This window comes from Lithobates pipiens, unplaced genomic scaffold (genome assembly GCF_037356315.1).
Source record: "Lithobates pipiens isolate NorthernLeopardFrog02 unplaced genomic scaffold, aLitPip1_a1.2 Scaffold_19, whole genome shotgun sequence".
Taxonomy (NCBI): Eukaryota; Metazoa; Chordata; class Amphibia; order Anura; family Ranidae; genus Lithobates; species Lithobates pipiens.
In genome coordinates, this window is record NW_027507764.1 from 474,722,425 (window position 1) to 474,742,215 (window position 19,791).

The 19,791-nt window shown below is 42.3% G+C and overlaps 1 protein-coding gene across 3 annotated transcripts in view; it reads left to right on the top strand.

Moving 5' to 3' along the window:
- The first annotated feature begins 8,585 nt into the window (after positions 1–8,585).
- Positions 8,586–19,791, top strand: part of HNF4G (hepatocyte nuclear factor 4 gamma) — a 201,992-nt gene continuing 190,786 nt past the window's right edge. For 2 of the 3 annotated variants that reach the window (XM_077492891.1, XM_077492893.1), the window contains exon 1: positions 8,690–8,850. The gene's annotated coding sequence lies outside the window, so the exon portion shown is untranslated. The other variant, XM_077492894.1, reaches the window with a different exon arrangement.

Sequence of the window (19,791 nt, forward strand, 5' to 3'; positions counted from 1 at the left end):
GTGGGCGGCAAGTGGTTAAAGAGGTTGTAAACTTCAAAAAAATTAAAAAGCCTGCAAGATAAAGGCATAATATGCATCGCATAGGGGTCTACCAATTTTGTACAGTTTGAGTCTTGGCAGGATCAGGGGATAGCAGCTTAAGTTTTAGTCCAAACTGGGTTGAGTGAGATCCTAATCTGCAAGAATGTGGTCATCAAAGGTCTTATAATAAGAATGTAATGATGTCATCCAGGTAGATCAGAATTGAGTCAAACGGCTCATAAAAAAAAACGAAATGAAGCTCAACTGCCTGGAAAAAAACATAGGGTACAGCGTTGCATGCCTGAGTAATTATCATTCAATGTGTGACAGCACAATCCTGCCAGCGCTCCCTATGTAATCTAGGCAGTTCTCGGGCTCCACATGACTATCTTTTCCCTCGTAAACCATAAAACTATATGTATAGCCTGTTACCCTGTAACAGAGCTTATACATCTTGACCCCATATCTGGCACGCTTGCTGGGAAGATATTGTTTGAAAGACAAGCATCCAGAAAACTTAATCAGGGACTCATCAACGCAGACAACTTAATCGGGAGTAAACATGGTTGCAAACTGTTGGTTAAAGTGGTTTATGAGGGGCCGAATTTTACCAGGAGGGGATTTAGGGAATGGGATACTCCAAAACGATTACCACAATCTTCTCCATAAGTAATAGTGAGTATTGGACAGTCTAATGCCCTATACACACGGTCGGACATTCCAACAACAAAATCCATCTGATTTTTTCAGACGGATTTTGTGCCAAACTTGTCTTCAATACACGCGGTCGGACAAAGTTATCGGAAAATACGATCGTTCTTAACAAGGGGATGTACAACACATACGTTGGGACTATAAACGGGCCAGTAGCCAATAGCAGTGGTCTCTTAATTTATTCTGAGCATGCATGGCACTTTGTCCGTTAGAATTGTCTATATACAATCGGAATTTAAACGATCGGATTTTGTTGTCGGAAAATTTTAGATCCTGCTCTCAAGAAAGTCAGATGGAGCCCACATATGATCAGATTTTCCAACAACACGATCCGATCACAAATTTTTCGTTGGAAATTCTGACCATGTGTACAGGGCATTAGGCCTCACAGCCGAAGACCATGAGGTACAATTCTGAACAGGCTAAGACTTCACAGTCTGAAACCTCAAAGTTGAAGAACATGAGGCATGTTTCTTTGGCATCTGGTCACCTTGCACCTATTCAGAACTACTGGTAGCCAATGCTATTTCCAGAACACTGTGCAGTCACAGGGCTCAATTTAGGGCCTTTACTCACAAGTCCCCAGGAGTGCTGCCACCTTCCAGCTTCCTCCAGACATGGTCAAGTGAGTGAGACAGTCCTGTTCCAGACCAGATCCCTTTTGGTGACGTCCTACAATTAACTTCTAAGAAGTTGATTGGAGTGCAGGCCATGACACCGCTAAGGCCTCAAGAACAGCTGCACGGTCCATCGCTGCCTGAGTGCAACAGCACTTCAAGCTCTGGAACCCTCCTGGGGAGAGAGAACCTGGCTCTCCAGTGCTTCAGACTATTTATTACATTTCCAGTTCTCTTCTGGACACTCCTCCGCAAGGATTGGCTGAAGCATGATAAATGTTTAGGCTGCATATTTGCATTTGCTTCTTTTAGTGTCAGGAAAAAAGCAATTAAATAGAAAGCAATCAACCCATGAAACTTTTTTTTTTCAAATTTGTTTTTATTTTTTCATGCAAAACTTAACAATACAAAACACCTCGCCGTGCAGGGCAGAAATAAACAGTAACCCCCCCCCCCCCCCCCTCCCGTTCCCTCACTCTCCAGGCTCACCACCCTGCAGGCAATTCCACCATCCTGGATATAGAACCCTCTCAGGGGCAGAAGATAACTAAAACCTTAGTTAGACATACATGACTCCAATATACAGCCTCTTGGATAGTAAAGCAAATGGGTACCCAGTTGTCTATCTATGATATGATATTTAGGCCCAAATACAACCCTGGCATGAAGAACAGATTTTTAATCATGGCATAACACTGGTCTCCCGCCAACTCAACGCCAGGACCACGCTATGCAATAGAGGCGGAGCTCTCCATCCAGACCTTTCAGACCTTATCAAACATTTTTGGGCAACCCCTACTAAAATATGTGGCTTTATAGAACAGAGACACCCTATTCACAATTCCTTTCCAGTAACACAATGATGGCATCATTGTTTTTTTCCAGTAGAAGATCAATGCCGTACGAGCATAGAATAGTAGTCGGCTTAGTAAAGTTCGCTAAGCCCTAGTTGGTGCCAACCCATCCACTAAACCAAGCAAGCATGTTGACGCTGTCATAGGCATTGCCACCGAGGTGATCTCCTCAACACAGAGCACAACAGCAGCCCAAAATTCCTGAGCTACTGGGCAGTGCCAAAATATATGACTAAAGTCAGCCGGACAGTGTGAGCATCTCCAACATTCTGCTGAAGTCCCTGGATACATTTTGGCTAGTTTTGCTGGTGTATAATGTATTCTGTGCAGAAATTTAAACTGGATCAGATGATCTCTTTCCAATAGTAAGTGTGTAAAATGGAAAATCCACATATCATCCCAGTCTTCTCCTCTCGAGTCCGGAACCTCTGCCACCCATTGACTACTGAGGGAGGAGGAGTAGGAAAGAGCTCCTTGTATAGTTCCAATAGGGTTTTTTCATGGACTCGTCCAACAGGACAGATTCCAATGTCCAGATTCCACTACTACCCTTACAGAGCCAAACTGCGATACAAAAGCATGCCTTAATTGAAGGTAACGGAACCTGAAACTTTAAACAGACCAGGACAACAATCACTGCGCCCTTCATTGCAGAAGGAGCCAAAAACTAAATTTACCTAGCATCCTATGCTAGAAGAGTGCTGCATCTGCATAGAATTTTTCCAGGCAAAATCATAACAGAGACAACAGTGGACCATGCCTGCATAATGTGTGCTTAAAGGGGCTCCCCCCTTTATATGTGCCTGATCTTGATCCAGCAAAGTGCAAGAGAGCAGCGTCTCTCTTTGTTATCTCCCTCTCATAGGCTCTGAGATGGCAGCAGGGACCACTTGTTCCCACTGCTGTCAACATAGCCAGGGAGGAGGGGGTGGGGCGAGCTGCGCTTTGTGCTTCTATGGACACACACTGCCGGCACAGGAGCGATCCTACATGAGTGCCCCTGTAAGAAGGGGCTTGCTATGGTGAGCACTCAGGGTGGGGGAGGAGGAACCAGGAGCACCAGGGGGAGACCTGAGAAAAGGAGGATTGGGGCTACTCTGTGCAAAACCTTTGCACAGATCAGGTAAGTATAGAATGTTTGTTATGTTTTAAAAAAAGGCTTACAACAACTTTATCCACTTAAGCCCCAGACCAATTTGCAGCCAAAGGACCAAGCCCCTTTTTGTGATTCGGCACTGCGTCGCTTTAACTGACAATTGCGTGGTCATGCAACGTGGCTCCCAAACAAAATTGGCGTCCTTTTTTTCCCACAAATAGAGCTTTCTTTTGGTGGTATTTGATCACCCCTGCGGTTTTTATTTTTTGCGCTATAAACAAAAATAGACAAACAAGATATTGGGGGGCACACCCTAAAAAATGCATAAATATGGTGCTGCCATAAGACCATACAACAGAATTCTGACTAAATCCTTTTGGGTGGAGCACCCCACTCCCTCATTAAGTACCTCTCATTAATGACCACCTGTATCATGGTGGAGACCTCATGTTCTCCCATATAGAGGAGTATAGCTTCCATGGTTCAGAGAAGCAGGATCTCCCAATCTATGGATAGTGTAGGACCCACTAATCATGGGGTACTTTGTCGCAGTAAGTGGGCTTAAGCACCATATAGCAATATGGTGTGGCCAAATCCCCATATTTTTTGATAATGTTTCTTGAAAATGTCTAGGTGTTTTTTAAAAAGCCTTGCTGGAGGTAAATGTTAGTTTTGCATGTGCGCGCTGTAATATTTTTTCTTCCATAAACAAAAATAGAGCGACAATTCTGAAAAAAATGCAATATATTTTACTTTTTGCTATAATAAATATCCCCAAAATATATATAATTTTTTTTTCTCAGTTTAGGCCGATACGTATTCTTCTACATATGTTTGGTAAAAAAATCGCAATTAGCGATTATTGATTGGTTTGCGCAAAAGTTATAGCGTTTACAAAATAGGGGATAGTTTTATAGCATTTTTATTATTATTATTTTTTACTAGTATTGGCGGCGATCAGCGATTTTTATTGTGACTGCGACATTATGGCGGACACATCGGACATTTTTTACACATTTTTGGGACCATTGTCATTTATACAGCAATCAGTGCTATTTAAATGCACTGATTCCTGTGTAAATTACACTGGCAGTGAAGGAGTTATCCACTAGAGGGCGAGGAGGGGTTATGTGTGACGTTATGTGTTTTTTTTTATTGTAGAGGGGCGTGGCCTGGTATGTGACATTACTGATCATCTTTCCCTATAACAGGGAACAGAAGATCAGTGACAGCCACAGTAGGAAGCAAGGGGAGAGATTTGTTTACACAGATCTCTCCTCATTCTTCAGCTCTGTGACCCCAATCACGGGACAAGTCTTAATGAGCCATGTACATGTACGGGATTCTGCCAACGTATATGTGCTGGAGGCGGTACTTAAGCAGTTAAATAGCCACTTGCAGTCTCCATTGGAAGCCTGAGCAGGGTAACAACTAGGAATGAGCTGCTGATTCAGTGTGAAATCTGGTCTGGACTAAATTTCATCTGCTTGGAGGTTCGTCAAACAGCTATACTAAATAGTTATTCAGCTGAGCAAAACCTCAGGCTGCAGCAGGAAGTGATGGAGAGGGAGTGGAGGGTGGGGGGTGGGGTTAACACTCTGTTCTTCTATGGACACACAATGCTGGCTCGGGACCGAGCCTGCATGAGTGCCCTCATAGCAAGTAGCTTACTATGGTGGGTACTCATCAGGGGGAGAGAAACCAGGAGCACCAGCAGGGGACCAGAGAAAAGGAATGTAGAACCCTCCAGTGTGCTAGATAGAGTGTACAAAGTTGTTAGAGTAGGTAAATTGGCCTAACTGAGAGCTAGGCCTGGGGTTGAATCTGGGTCAGGGATGAGTGACTCAAGGAGGCTGGGTGACTCATAAAGCAGCACCTCTGGTAACTCCCCCTGCTCTCTGGATCCTTGGAGAAGCTTACAGAAATAGAGGGTGGTGTTTAGAAGGAACTGCTTAAAGTATTGACGAGCCAATCCCCAACAGAGCCAATCCCCAACAGAGTGGGTTGGTGGAGGGCGAGCAACTCTTAAGTACTCTGGGGTCATGCCAGCAGGGGCAGTCAAGTGGAATATGGAGATGGAGTGCTGAGGAGGCTGTCGGTGGCCCTTGAGGGTGCCCCCTAGTCTGGGGGAGTGACCTCAGGCCTGGGGCTCGGGTGCTGGAGGGACCCTCTACAACACACAGAGCAATCCTTGCCTGGATACACAGGAGTAGGTCCTGAGGACAGCAGGAAAGAGAGTCAGCACGTCCGGGAGATCTACAGAGAGTCAGCCTGGGAGAACTGGTGAGTGTCAGTCTGGAGGACTGGGGAATATCAGTCTGTAGGACTGGGAGTGTCAGTCAGGAGATCTGTGGTAAGGTACCAGGAGGGCCAGTGAAAAAGACTGCTGCAGACAGGAGGACTGGCAGGTCCTGAAAAGGTGGTGCTGGGACCAGTGACCACAGGAGGAAGTGAAGTAAATGTATTAGTGGTGTCACTCTACATCCTACAAGTAGAGAAGCTGGGAGTCCCTGCCTATAATGGACCAGTGCTACAGATTTGTTTTTTTACATAGTGACACCACCGATGATTCTGCAAGCAAGTGAAGTGCTGGAGGAATGAAAGGAGCTGTATATATGATTGTATATACTAGGAGTTGTCCTTGAGCAGTGGTGGCTGGTGCTCAATATTTTGGGGGGCAGCAAACCAACACCACCCCCTCCCACTGCAGGAGATGGATGAGAAGGTGGCGATCTGAGGCCTCCTTACCTTAGGAGGCAGATTAGAAGGATCCGGGGTAAGGCTGCTGCTCCCCGCTCTGGGGCCATTGCGTTTCCTCCTGGCCAAACAATAAGTGGGTCCTGAGACCGATTGGCCAGGAGTAGAATCAGGAAGACACTAGCGAATATTAATTTGATATTTTCACACAACTGGATGGGCTCAGGGTGCAGTGCTCTGTGCCTCGGGCCCACCCTATTTTGAAGCCATTAGAGCCTCAGGCTCTAATCATGTGCTTAAAAAAAAGCCCTATTGAAATCCATGCATCCTGCACTGTCCCTGAAGATGTTTTAAATTGAAGTGGGCATCCCATAATAGCCTTACTCACCATACAAGTGTTATCCCCTCAATAAAAATACAAAAACAAAAGTACTGGACTGTTTTCAGAAAAAAATATGGTGTGATTCCGTCCAAAGTTCCTACCATGCCCTTTAGAATTGGAATACATTTCAAGGGGGACCCCACAAAAATTGACTGTAGTTTCCCCCCTATCTCCTTACCAGGCCCTTCTGTATAAGTCTAAAATTATATTTAGGTAGTAAACCACTGCAGAATAAAAAACAAAACAAACACCTGTTATGCCGTGTACACTAGGTCCGATGGAATAAATCCGTTGGATATTACGACTGTGTATTGGCTCCAGCTGACTTTTTTTTCCCCCAAAAGTCAGGCGGACCTAGAAATAAAACATGTTTCAAATCTTTCCAACGGACTCGAGTCCGGTCAAAAAATCAGTTCATCTGTATGCTAGTCCAATGGACAAAACCGACGCTAGGGCCGCTATTGGCTACTGGCTATGAACTTCCTTACTCTAGTCCGGTCGTACGTCATCACGTTCGAATCCGTCGGACTTTGATGTGCTTGTGTGTGTCCAAGCCCGTTTGTTCGGAACGTCTGTCGGAACACCGCTGAAAGTCTATCGGGAAGACCGTCAGACCTAGTCCGTCGAAAAGTCCGGTCGTGTATACGCACATTAGACATCAGCATAATGTGCTAGTATGCATTGCATACTAGCACATTATGAAATACTTACCTTAGAACGAAGCCCTTCCAGCGACGCCCAGTCACCGATGAGAGGGCTGATATCTTCCCCCGTCCTTTTTTTCCAGGTTGCGGGCTTCGGCACTGAGTAGCCAGAGCTGTATTGAGCACATTATGAAATCATTACAGCTCCGGCCACTCAGTGCCGAAGCCCACAACCTGGAAAAAAAGGCCGGGGGAAGATGTCAGCCCTCTCAGCAGTGACTGGGCGTCGCTGGAAGGGCTTCGTTCTAAGGTAAGTATTTCATAATGTGATCATTACAGCACGGTATGCCGTACCTTCAGAGTGCATGCGCCGGTGATGTCAGCGGCTGCATGCAGAGTGATTATCTCCTAAACAGTGTACGTTTAAAAGATATTCACTTTACCTACAGGTAAGCCTTATTATAGGCTTATCTCTGGGTAAAAATAACAAAGCAGGCTTTACTACCGCTTTAAGGTTTATTTTCTTAAAGAGAAACTGTAGTCTGCTCACATAATCTGTAATAAAAAAACTTTGCAATTCTGGAACTTCCCTCCAACCACTTTTCATATTATTTTATATATTCTGTGATTCTGTACTTGCCAAATATGCTACAGAAATCTCCCTCCTTTGAGTTTGGCTGCATCCATTTTGACTGTGGGCAGCTGAAGCTGCTGCCTGTTCACTTCCTGGATTTACGCATGCACACAGAGGCACACCTCCAGCTCTGCAGCTTTCATTGGCCCTCATATGACTCACCCCCCTTCCCTTCCTGGCAAACTCTCACAGGAATGAGGGAGAGCTGTGCATGATGTGATAAGCCTAGGCTTTTTACCAGACAAGAAACAGGAAGTGGGCTGTAAAAGGTATTTACTGGCAGAACAAAAAAATATTTTACTATACAAAGTTATAACAACAAGGGCAGAAGATTTAATAGATTGAAAGGTGAAAAATTACTGAAGTTCCGCTTTAAACTTGGACAGGCAGAAGTTTCAACTGAAAGTCTGTGTAAGGTCACAGTCACTATACAAAAGAACTTGTCAATAGCAACTTGTCCTTCATATGCAGTTGAATTCACTGTGAAGTGCTTTTACTTTTCCTTTTGCATCTGTCCTTAGGTACTGTACTGTATACTGCATTGCAATTGCAATACACCAGCTGTCTTGATAAATAATTTTCCCATGAATAAATCTTTAACAGCAACAAACCTGGAAGTAAATTAAACCTTAGCTAGGACTACTTTGCATTGTTAATTTTTGCCAGCTTTTTTTTTTAAATGTTATCTTTCAGCTATAATTTCAGCATGGTGTTCTTGTTACTTTTGAAAGCTTGCCCTAGTAATTGCTTGCATCACATTGTAATAAATATAATTGAAAACATTTTCTTCTAAAACAGATTAAAAATATCTATTTTCCTCCTCCACCCTGCATTTTAGTGATCTATAAAGCAGCCTCCTGTAAAATGGCATGTGTGTGTGTGTGTGTGTGTGTGTGCGAAACAAGTAGCTTTCATTTTTACCTGTGGTTTACTACAGTAGTTACTGTTTAACATCCCCACCCACGTTTTCGTTTGTTTAGTAAATCGATCTGATGGTAGGCAGCCCTGTCGCCATTGACTAAAGGTAATATTGTATAGCATATGGTAACGTCTCTTCACTTGATTTTAGAAACACATATAAAGTAAGACGCCTGTTTAGGGGATATTTGCCGACGAAGGTGACCTGCTGGTCTCAATCTGTTTTTATCAGGAAAATGACGTTCTGGTGATTTCAGGATCAGGTTTAAAAAGGTTAGTAAACGGGGCTTAAAATGAGAAAAAAAAATGTATACCATTGGTAATTATAAAGGGTATAGTGAGGGTAAGGTTCATCATTTATGTAAACAAATTGTTTCCACGCTTCTTTTCTTCTAGATTGTTGCGTTTGTGTGTCACATGACGTCTGTCACTAGTCTACCTGATACTTCCTATTGCTATCACTTAATAAACGTGTATTAGTTTGTTATTATGACCTCTTTTATTATGAAAAGCGTTCATAATTCAGTGTAGTAGTAGTGTGTTTTTTGTTTTGTTTTTATTTGTCACACATTGATATGTTTCTTTTGTAAATGTTTTTTTTTTCTGTCTAAAAGTATTATTTAAATGTGTGAAATTATAATTTTGCATACAATAAGCTATAAGCTGTAATTATTATTATTATTATTATTATTATTATTATTATTATTATTATTATTATTATTGTTCTATTATGTTCTTCCTGAGCTATATTTTGTGTAATTATTGTGTTATTATTATTATTGTTCTATTATGTTCTTCCTGAGCTATATTTTGCGTAATTATTGTGTAATTATTATTATTATTATTGTTCTATTATGTTCTTCCTGAGCTATATTTATAACAGAACCATTACATGGTAAATCTTTAAGGCTGGACTTCTTGTCATAGTACAGCGCACCACTACTTCTGTTTTCCCTTTTTTCCACTGGGGCTCAGGTACCCCACTTCAGTGTCTGCAGCACTACAACGCCCCCCTTTTTTCGTTTTACCCTGATTAGGCGCAGGAATACTTTCTTATACTTATCCATTACATGGTAAATACTATTGTGTACAGACTGGTGAATTTAAAAAAAAAGTAGTGCTTAGAGCAGTGATGGACGCAATCAGATCCCATCATTCAACAGGTTATACCAGTTTGAACAATAAAGGCTGACTGCTAGTAATTGGTAGTTATTGGCAACTGTGGCATTTTACCTGTTGCTTTTCAGTCCTATAGGCTGTAATAATTTGTTAAAATTGTGACTTTACTCTTCTTTTGTGGTCTATTTAACCTGCTTACTTTCACACAATGTCCATTTAAAACCTCAGCTTTTTTTTTTCATGCCATACCCACATGCTGTGCTAAGTATATATATATATAGCAAACATATGCCATTTTTGCTGTGGAGCTAAGCCACCTCCCTCCCTACACAGAGTCGTGTACAACACCCTTCCCTAGAATGTTTTAGTATTTCTAATAAATGCGGCATAATGCAAGATTCCAGGATTTATTGCCGGTCATCATTTAAAGAATATTGCCATTATAGTTTGAGCTTTATGTTCTTGTTATGGAGGTTATGTGGTATTTTCTCAGTGGTTATGCTGTATATCTGACAGAATAGTGATGGGTGAAATGTCAGTGTGATAAAGTGCTTGGCGCATGTAAATATTACAGGCTTTCTGGCAAGAATTGGATCTGACTTGCATTGTAATGGAATGACACAGCCAGAGAACGTGTAAATGGGCAGAAAGGCCTAGAGAAATATAAGTCTTGGACTGCAGAATACAAATGAGCAATACTTATATTTCAAGAGACGTTTTTTTCTTTTTCTCTTTTTTATTGACTATATTATTTTCTCAATTTTTTTATAAATAGCTCCCCAGTGCCAACATCTTTCCCTGCACTATAAATACAATGACTAAAACAGTAACATAAAAATAAACTTAAACATGTGAAACAATGGAAGTTGGAAGGCTTTCTAAAGAATAAGCTAAAAGATAAAGAGGAAAATATGGAAGATAAGGTTGAACAGTAGTTGTGTTCTATATAACAATGTAGATAGCAAAAAAATAAGGGCAATATGTGGAGTGAGTGATCCAGACCTTTAAACTTCATGATGTAATTTCAGACACACGAATCAGACCCTACACATATTTCTGTGTTTACAGAGTCTTCGGGTCATTGCAGCTCATTGCTTAACATTTCCAAGAAGATACATGTATTTGAGTAGGGATGAACAAACGTATTTAAAGCGTACCTCAAGCCAAAACTATTTTCTTTAGCTTTGGATAATAAAATAATAGGTACAGTATCTCACAAAAGCGAGTACATCCCTCAAATTTTTGTAAATATTTTATTATATCTTTTCATGTGACAACACTGAAGAAATGACACTTTGCTGAAATGTAAAGTAGTGAGTGTACAGCTTTTATAACAGTGTATATTTGCTGTCCCCTCAAAATAACTCAACAGACAGCCATTCATGTCTAAACCGCTGGCAACAAACGTGAGTACACTCCTAAGTGAAAAGGTCCAAATTGGGCCCAAAGTGTCAATATTTTGTGCGGCCATCATTATTTTCCAGCACTGCCTCAACCCTCTTCGGCATGGAGTTCACCAGAGCTTCACAGGTTGCCACAGGAGTCCTCTTCCATGATGACATCATGGAACTGGTGGATGTTAAAGACTTTGCGCTCCTCCACCTTCCATTTGAGGATGCACCACAGATGCTCAATAGGGTTTTGGTCTGGAGACATGCTTGGCCAGTCTATCACCTTTATCCTCAGCTTCTTTAGCAAGGCAATGGTCGTCTTGGAGCTGTGTTTGGGGACATTATCATGTGGGAATACTGCCCTGCAGCCCAGTCTCCGAAGGGAGGGGTTCATGCTCTTCTTCAGTATGTCACAGTACATACTGACATTCATGGTTCCCTCAATGAAATGTAGCTCCCCACTGCCGGCAGCACTCATGCAGCCCCAGATCATGACACCCCCACCACCATGCTTGACTGTATGCAGGACACACTTGTCTTTCTACTTCTCATCTGGTTGCCGCCACACACGCTTGACACCATCTGAACCAAATAAGTTTATCTCAGTCTCATCAGACCACAGGACATGGTTCCAGTAATCCATGTCCTTAGTCTGCTTGTCTACAGCAAACTGTTTGTGGGCTTTCCTGTGCATCATCTTTAGAAGAGGCTTCCTTCTGGGATGACAGCCGTGCAGACCAATTTGATGCAGTGAGGGGTGTATGGTCTGAGCACTGATAGCCTGACCCCCCACCCCTTCAATCTCTGCAGCAATGCTCAGAGCACTCATACATCTATTTCCGAAAGACAACCTCTGGATATGACGCTGAGTACGTGCACTCAACTTCTTTGGTCGACCATGGAGAGGCCTGTTCTGAGTGGAACCTGTCCTGTTAAACCGTGGTTCGGCCTTGACTACCATGCTGCAGCTCAGTCTCAGGGTCTTGGCAATCTTCTTATAGCCTCGGCCATCTTTATGTAGAGTAAAAAATTTTTTTTCAGATCCTCAGAGAGTTCCTTGTCATGAGGTACCATGTTGAACTTCCAGTGACCAGTATGCGAGAGTGAGAGTGATAACATCAAGTTTAACACACTTGTTCCGCATTCACACCTGAGACCTTGTAACATTAAGGAGGCACATGGCACCGGGGAGGGAAAATGGCTAATTGGGCCCAATTTGGACATTTTAACTTAGGGGTGTATTCACTTTGTTGCCAGCAGTTTAGACATTAATGGCTGTGTGTTGAGTTATTTTGAGGGGACAGCAAACTTACATTGTAATGCAAGCTGTACACTCACTACTTTACACTACTTTACATTGTAGCAAAGTGTCATTTCTTCAGTGTTGTCACATGAAAAGATATAATAAAATATTTATAAAAACTTGAATGGTGCACTCACTTTTGTGAGATACTGTATATATTAGGTAAATAAAGGTTTAGAACATTTTTTTCCCTGTCTGTGTTCATCAGAAAGTTTTCCGTTTACTTCACTCCAGACATGCAACTGGAAGGACAGGGAAGGACAGGGAAGGACAGGGAAACTCTTCAAAATGTAGGGCGTTCTCTTAGGTAGCTGTCACAAGAAAATACTGTCCACACTGGAAATGTACCATTACACTGTGTCCTGCTGACATCTGTACAACTTTAGATTGGACTTTGTATTTCAGTGCCAGTGGTCAGCAGGACAAATAGAGATGGTAAATGTACCAAGCATTGGCACATAAAGCAAACTGACAGGGTTCTAATCCTTCACTACTTTATTCAGAACTAAAAATCATTTGGTTATCCATACACATAAAATCCTCTCTGCTAGTGTTTTTTCCTGTCTGCATTCACAGGCCTAAATACTGCTATAAATGAGGGATATTTTTTATTAAGAAACTGATATAAAATCTATTTGCATATAGAACATAAAATGTCTATTCCTTTTTTTTTTTTTTTTTTGAGGAAGTGAAAACACATTACAATCTGTTGCCTTTGCCTTTCAGTTCCAGTAAGGATTTTTATTTCTTTTTATTTCTTTTTTTAGTGGGGGGGCTGAATTTTTGCCATTTTGCTTGACAAATAGAAAATATTGACAAGCATAAACTCTAGCATCTGTATAGTATAGGGATTCCCCGCTGACAGCTGAATGTAAAAATGCTGGCAAAAACAATAATAAAAAAAAAAGGTAGCGTGGGCACCCTCCCAATTCATACAAGGCCCTTAGGGTCTGGTATAGATTTTTGAAGGGAACCCCCATGCCAAAATTGAAAACAAAAATGTCCCCAAAATCCATACTAGACCCTTATCCAAGCATGCAGTCTGGCAGGTCAGGAAAGGGAGGGGACGAGCAAGTGCCCCCCCCCCCCCCCCGAACCATACCAGGCCACATGCCACTAACATGGGGGGTTCTTTTGGGAAGGGGGCTCTGCCCCCCAAAAGCCCATTTCCCTAATGCTGATGGGGACAAGGGCCTCTCCCACAACCCTGGCTGGTGACTTTGGGAGTCAGCGAGTGGGTGGCTTATTGGAATCTGAAAGCTCCCTTTAACAAGGGGGCCCCCTAAATCCCGGCCCCCCATGTGAATGAGTAGGGGTACATAGTACCCCTACTCATTAACCAAAAAATAATAATTGTGTATTATACAAAAAAGACATTAGTCAATTTTTGACAAGCCCTTTATTTAAAAAATAAGAAAAAAAGTCCACCGTCAATCACGACTCCTGCCACCACCGCCGATCTGAAAGAAAGAATAAAAAAAAGATCCACTCCCACCAAAGGCTCCATCATCTGACAGTTTTTAAATAACTAAGGCATGAGGCTACCCAGTGACCTCACCAGCTAAACCCTGCCCCTTGTAAGAACATTGACCCAGCATGCTCCTGGCCATGGTCCAACATACCCCAGCATGCCAATGTACCCCATACTCATTTACATGGGGAGCGGCATCTTGTTAAAGGGGGCTTCCAGATTCTGATCCCACCCGCAGATCCCCACAACCATCAGCCAGGATTGTAGGGGAAGTGGCCCTTGTCCCCATTAACAAGGTTTGGGGGGGCAGAGCGGTGGTCTTCTGCTCCTTAACAACCAGGTTGGTAAATATCGCATGCCGTGGCCACTACTTATTTACCCCATACATTTTTTTTTACTTTTTTGGGAATTGACTTTCAGCCTGGGCTCACATTGATGCGATTTGGCATGTCAAATCGCATGCCAAATTGGCGGCTATTGCCAGCAATGGCACCATCCGAATTGGTGCAACGTCAGATGTTGCCATAAAGAGGACCTGCCATGCTTTATTATTATCACAAGGAATGTTTACATTTCTTGTGATAGCAATAAAAGTGATATAAAAAAATGAAAAGGACAGTGTAAAAATATATTTTTTAAATAAAATAAATTATTATAAAAAAATGTAACGCGCCCCACATGTACGTACGTAAAGCACGCATATGAAAATGGTGTTCGTACCACACATGTGAGGTATTGCCATGAATGTTATAGTAAGAGAAATAATTCTGGCACTAGAACTCCGTTGTAACTCTAAACTAGCAACCAAATATTTTTTTTAAAGCATTGCCTATGGAGATTTTTAAGCATTGTAGTTTGTCACCATTCCACAAATGTGAGCAGTTTTAAAGTGTGACATGTTAGGTGTAGATTTACTCAGTGTAACATCATCTTATATAAATTAAAACAATTGGGTTATATATTATTATTATTATTATTATTTTTTTTTTATAAAATTCATAAAAGTGTGTGTTTTCTCCACAAAATTGCATTTGAAAAACCGCTGTGCAAATATGGTATGACATAAAAAATTGCAACAACATCCATTTTATTCTCCTGGGTCTCTGAAAAAAAAATCTACATATATACCCTTCACATTTTTGTAAATACTTTATTATACATTTTCATGTGACATCACTGAAGAAATGACACTTTGCTTCAATGTAAAGTAGTGAGTGTACAGCTTGTATAACAAGGAAAAAATTTGCTGTCCCCTCAGAATAACTCAACAGACAGCCATTAATGTCTAAACCGCTGGCAACGAAAGTGAGTACATCACTAAGTGAAAATGTCAAAATTGGGCCCAACATTTTTTATTTTTTTTTGTGTGGCCACCATTATTTTCCAGCACTGCCTTAAACCTCTTGGGCATGGAGTTCACCAGAGCTTCACAGGTTGCCACTGGAGTCCCCTTCCACTCCCTCATGACAACTTTACGGAACTGTTGGATGTTAGAGACCTTGCACTCCTATACCTTCCATTTGAGGATGCCCCACATGCTCAATAGTGTGTACACTCACCACTTTACATTATAGCAAAGTGGCATTTCTTCAGTGTTGTCACATGAAAAGATATAATAAAATATTTTCAAAAATGTGAGGGGTGCGCTCACTTTTGTGAGATTCTGTATATATATGTGCATTTTGGGGGTTCTAAGCCCTTGTACACACGGTCAGAGAATCTGTCGGAATGAGTCTTATCGGACTGTGTCGTCAGATAATCCGACTGTGTGTGGTATGCATCTGACTGATTCCGTCCGAATCTCTGTCCGACCCAATTTTCCAACATGTTGGAAATATTTCCCGACCAACTGGGCCGGACGGACCTAATCCGATCATGTGTAGAGCATTTTCATCGGACCAAGTGCCACGCATGCTCAGATCAAATTCCTACATCAAAGCTATTGGCTACTAGCCTGAATGTAGTCCCATCGTAACGAAATTACGTCATCACGTTCTGAAAGATCGGATTTTTCGCCAACTTAGCCCGACCATGTGTATGCAACAGTTTCGGACACAATCCGTCGGACTAAATCCGACGGGCAAAATCCGACGGATTTGGTTGGCAAAATCTCCGACCGTGTGTACAGGGGCTAATATCACCTCCATCAGCTGATAAGAATTAGACGCTTACCAGATACAATGGATCTCTGAGCTAACAGAAGGTCAAACGAGCATGTATCCTCAACAGGATGATGGCAACCAGCACTCCGAACGGAACAGGACAGCCGAAGGTGGTGAAAAGAAAGGGAACATGATCTAAATGCTCTCCATTAAATCAATATTCATTTATTATAAAAACACAAAACTGGCACTAAAGTAATGAATCAAGTGAAATAAATGATAATGAGTGAAAAATTGCAGCTGCTGCAAAAAAAGTACTGAAACTTTAAATATAGTGAACAGGTATGAGCAGCGTTGGCAAATACAGAGGTGAAAATAAGTGAACAAATGAACATAAATGCATAAATAATAAAATTACTAAAAATAACTAAATATCACTTAAATAAGTCCAAAGTTAATATAAGTGCATAGGAAACCATGGTAAATGGACTGTAGTGCAAATCTGCAAAATGCAAAAAGCACTAGAATTGCATAGGTGTGAATCAGGCCTAAGAGCCAGTTCACACCACATGCAGTCCAGTATGTTTTTTTCCTGCATCAGAAATGCATGGATAGTAGTTTATATGGTTTCCAATGGCATAGTTCACACCAGTGCGGTCAGTTCCAGCATGTTCCAGTTCCAGAAAAAAAAGTAGAACATGCTGCCTTTTTTTGTGCACTAAACTGTACTGAAATGCAGTAAAACGCATCAAAAACACACTGGAATGCACATAACCGCACCAAAAATGCACCAGAACACACATATCCCAATTAAGGTGTGTGTGTGTGTGTGTGTGTGTGTGTGTGTGTGTGTGTGTGTGTGTGTGTATATATATATATATATATATATATATATATATATATATATATATATATATATATATATATATATATATATACTATCCTAACCTGACCACAGCCATGAGGAAAATGCAATACATGCCAAAAAACTATTTCGCCATGATTTGCGTTTTACCACAATTTTTGGTCAAAAGGCTCCTATCCTGAACATGATTCTTCTACATTCAGGAGAGGAAGGTTTAACCTCACCTAAATGGGGCAGCTTCTAAGCTCTGCTAAAAGCCTATATGTACATGGACACATTGGGAATTATTTACTAAAACTCGAGAGTGCAAAATTAGTCGCTCTTCTACAGAGAAACCAATCAGCTTCTAACAGGGGTCAAGTCCTGGGGAAAAAAGTGTGGGAACTCCCACCCAAGACCCAAAAATGATACGCTCATATGCACAAATGCTTCAAAAGTGGTATTTTTCATCTAATTTTCGTATTGTGTGTATGAAGCTGAACTGTTAGTACATTAAAAAAACAAAACAATCCTCAATAAACATAGATACGGTAATTCTCTGAATAATCAGCATTCATCCAATTGTATTTCCATGCAAATGTGAACATCATTTTCTGATCTTTATTGGGGAATGTTATTTTGTATATAGAGTGTTTATGTGGTGAGTTTACACTTTTCATTGAATAGAGTTTGGATAACACAGGGTTAAAACGGAAAGGTCATACATGAACTGCACATTATCTGGACAGAATGCTTGGGGATATAGTGATGTGTTCCTGCTTAGGAGATGTATGTTAGATTGGGGGGCTGCAAACTCTGCAGGGCTCCAACACACACTCACTGCTATTCCAACCCTAGGTATTGTGCTCAGCTTACCACCCCAAACTGATGTTCCTCCCTCAGCTCACCTCTCTCCCTGCATGTCCTGTGAGCAGAATAGCTGTGCTCCTCCTCTGGGTTCTCTCATCATATGGCACTCAAGATAGAGGAGTGAGGGATTCAGCGGGACACACAGAGCAAGTATGCAGGAGACTGGGGGGGGGGGGGGGAGAGATGAGGAGACAGAAAATCAGGAGGGGTCGGTGGAGAGGAGCGCATCACGAGAGGTCTGACTAAATACAATCTCTTAGCACCAGGGACCTGATCTACCCATCAGCTAGCTGTGATTGACAGGTAGATCAAAGCGGAAGTTGTCATGGGGCCCCCTACTGGCAATGCCTGAATGGTCAGTCCACCTCTGGTGTGCGGCACTTACTATTGTGAGCTGTATCAGTGGCTGTTGGTGTAGCACCTGCCACACAGCTTGCATACTTCAAAGTCTTGCAGGACACGGATGCTAATGGGAACTGAGTTCCTGTTATGGAAAAAGTACAGAAACTCCGTTCCCATGCGTTCCCGCAGGACTTGAGCCCTGGCTTCTAACCTCAGCTTGTTCAATTAAGCTTTGCCAATAAAACTTGGAAGCTGATTGGTTACTTTCTATGCAGAAATGTAACTGATTTTATACTCTGTAGCTTTAGTAAATAAACCTCATAATCTTTTATGGAGTTCAGTTTAGGAGCTTTGACAAAAAAATGCCAAAAGCTCCTAAACTCAAGTTAAGGAGCTGCCAGGAGATTGTAGTTTACATGGAGCCAGTAGGATTACCAGACCTCCACAGTTTTCCTCCTGCTGAACTAAATAGCGCCTGTTCTATGTAGAAGAGTCCAAAACGTCTAGAAAGAGGTATTGCAATATATTGTATATGTATTTCTTTCTTTTTACAAGAATGACAGACTGCAGCTATCCTAAAGGGTATACGTTTACATTAGTAACAGTAACATCTCTCCTCTATTACTCTTCTGAGTAGTGATGGACGAACTTCCGACGGGACGTTTCGCGAAAGCGAAATGCGAACGGACCCAAACGTTCGCGAAACCGAACGTTCGCCGCGGGCCCCATTGACTTCAATGGGAGGCGAACTTTGCAAACCTTCATGTCGAATTTGCGGCCACGTGGTAATTATTAGGGGGTAAAACGTAGTCCCACCATCTGGACAATGACATAATACATGTATGAGGTGAATTTGGGATCGATAACTACAAGCATTTTTATTTTATTTGGGAAATTGTTCTAACAATTCAGGACTATGGAGCTAATGAAGGCAATGGAGGAGAGGGAAGGTCAGGGACCAGGGTAGGCAAAGAAGAGGGTGCAGGAGATGATCACCAGCAGCGTGACATACCGGAATGACACATGCACCGTGATAGAGGCATCTGACAGCAGCACCGTAATACAGAGCACTGACAGCAGCACCGTGACATACAGCGCTGACAGCAGCACCGTGACATACAGCGCTGACAGCAGCACCGTGACATACAGCGCTGACAGCAGCACCGTGACATACAGCGCTGACAGCAGCACCGTGACATACAGCGCTGACAGCAGCACCGTGACATACAGCGCTGACAGCAGCACCGTGACATACAGCGCTGACAGCAGCACCGTGACATACAGCGCTGACAGCAGCACCGTGACATACAGCGCTGACAGCAGCACCGTGACATACAGCACTGACAGCAGCACCGTAAGCAGCCCCAGGAGGAAGTCAGCACAGCACAGGGATGGTGTGATCCCCTCATAATAAGAACCCCCAGGAGGAAGTCAGCACAGCACAGGGATAGTGTGATCCCTTCATAATAAGAACCCCCAGGAGGAAGTCAGCACAGCACAGGGATATCATAAGCAGCCCCAGTAGAAATATGACACCGCTCAACCTCTTCAAAGAGGAGGGTAGGGGCATATAGTACGGTGTGCTTTTTTGGGTCAAGGAAGTGAGCCAAATGAATTAAGAAGGTCTGTGTGCTTGATTAAAAAAATAGTTTATAGACATATACATGGTCTACTGGTCACATGTGTTGAATTCCTCCGAGATCCATGCCTCATTCATTTTTAGAAATGTGAGGTAGTTAACACTGTGGTGAGCTAGGCGAGTACGCTTATCG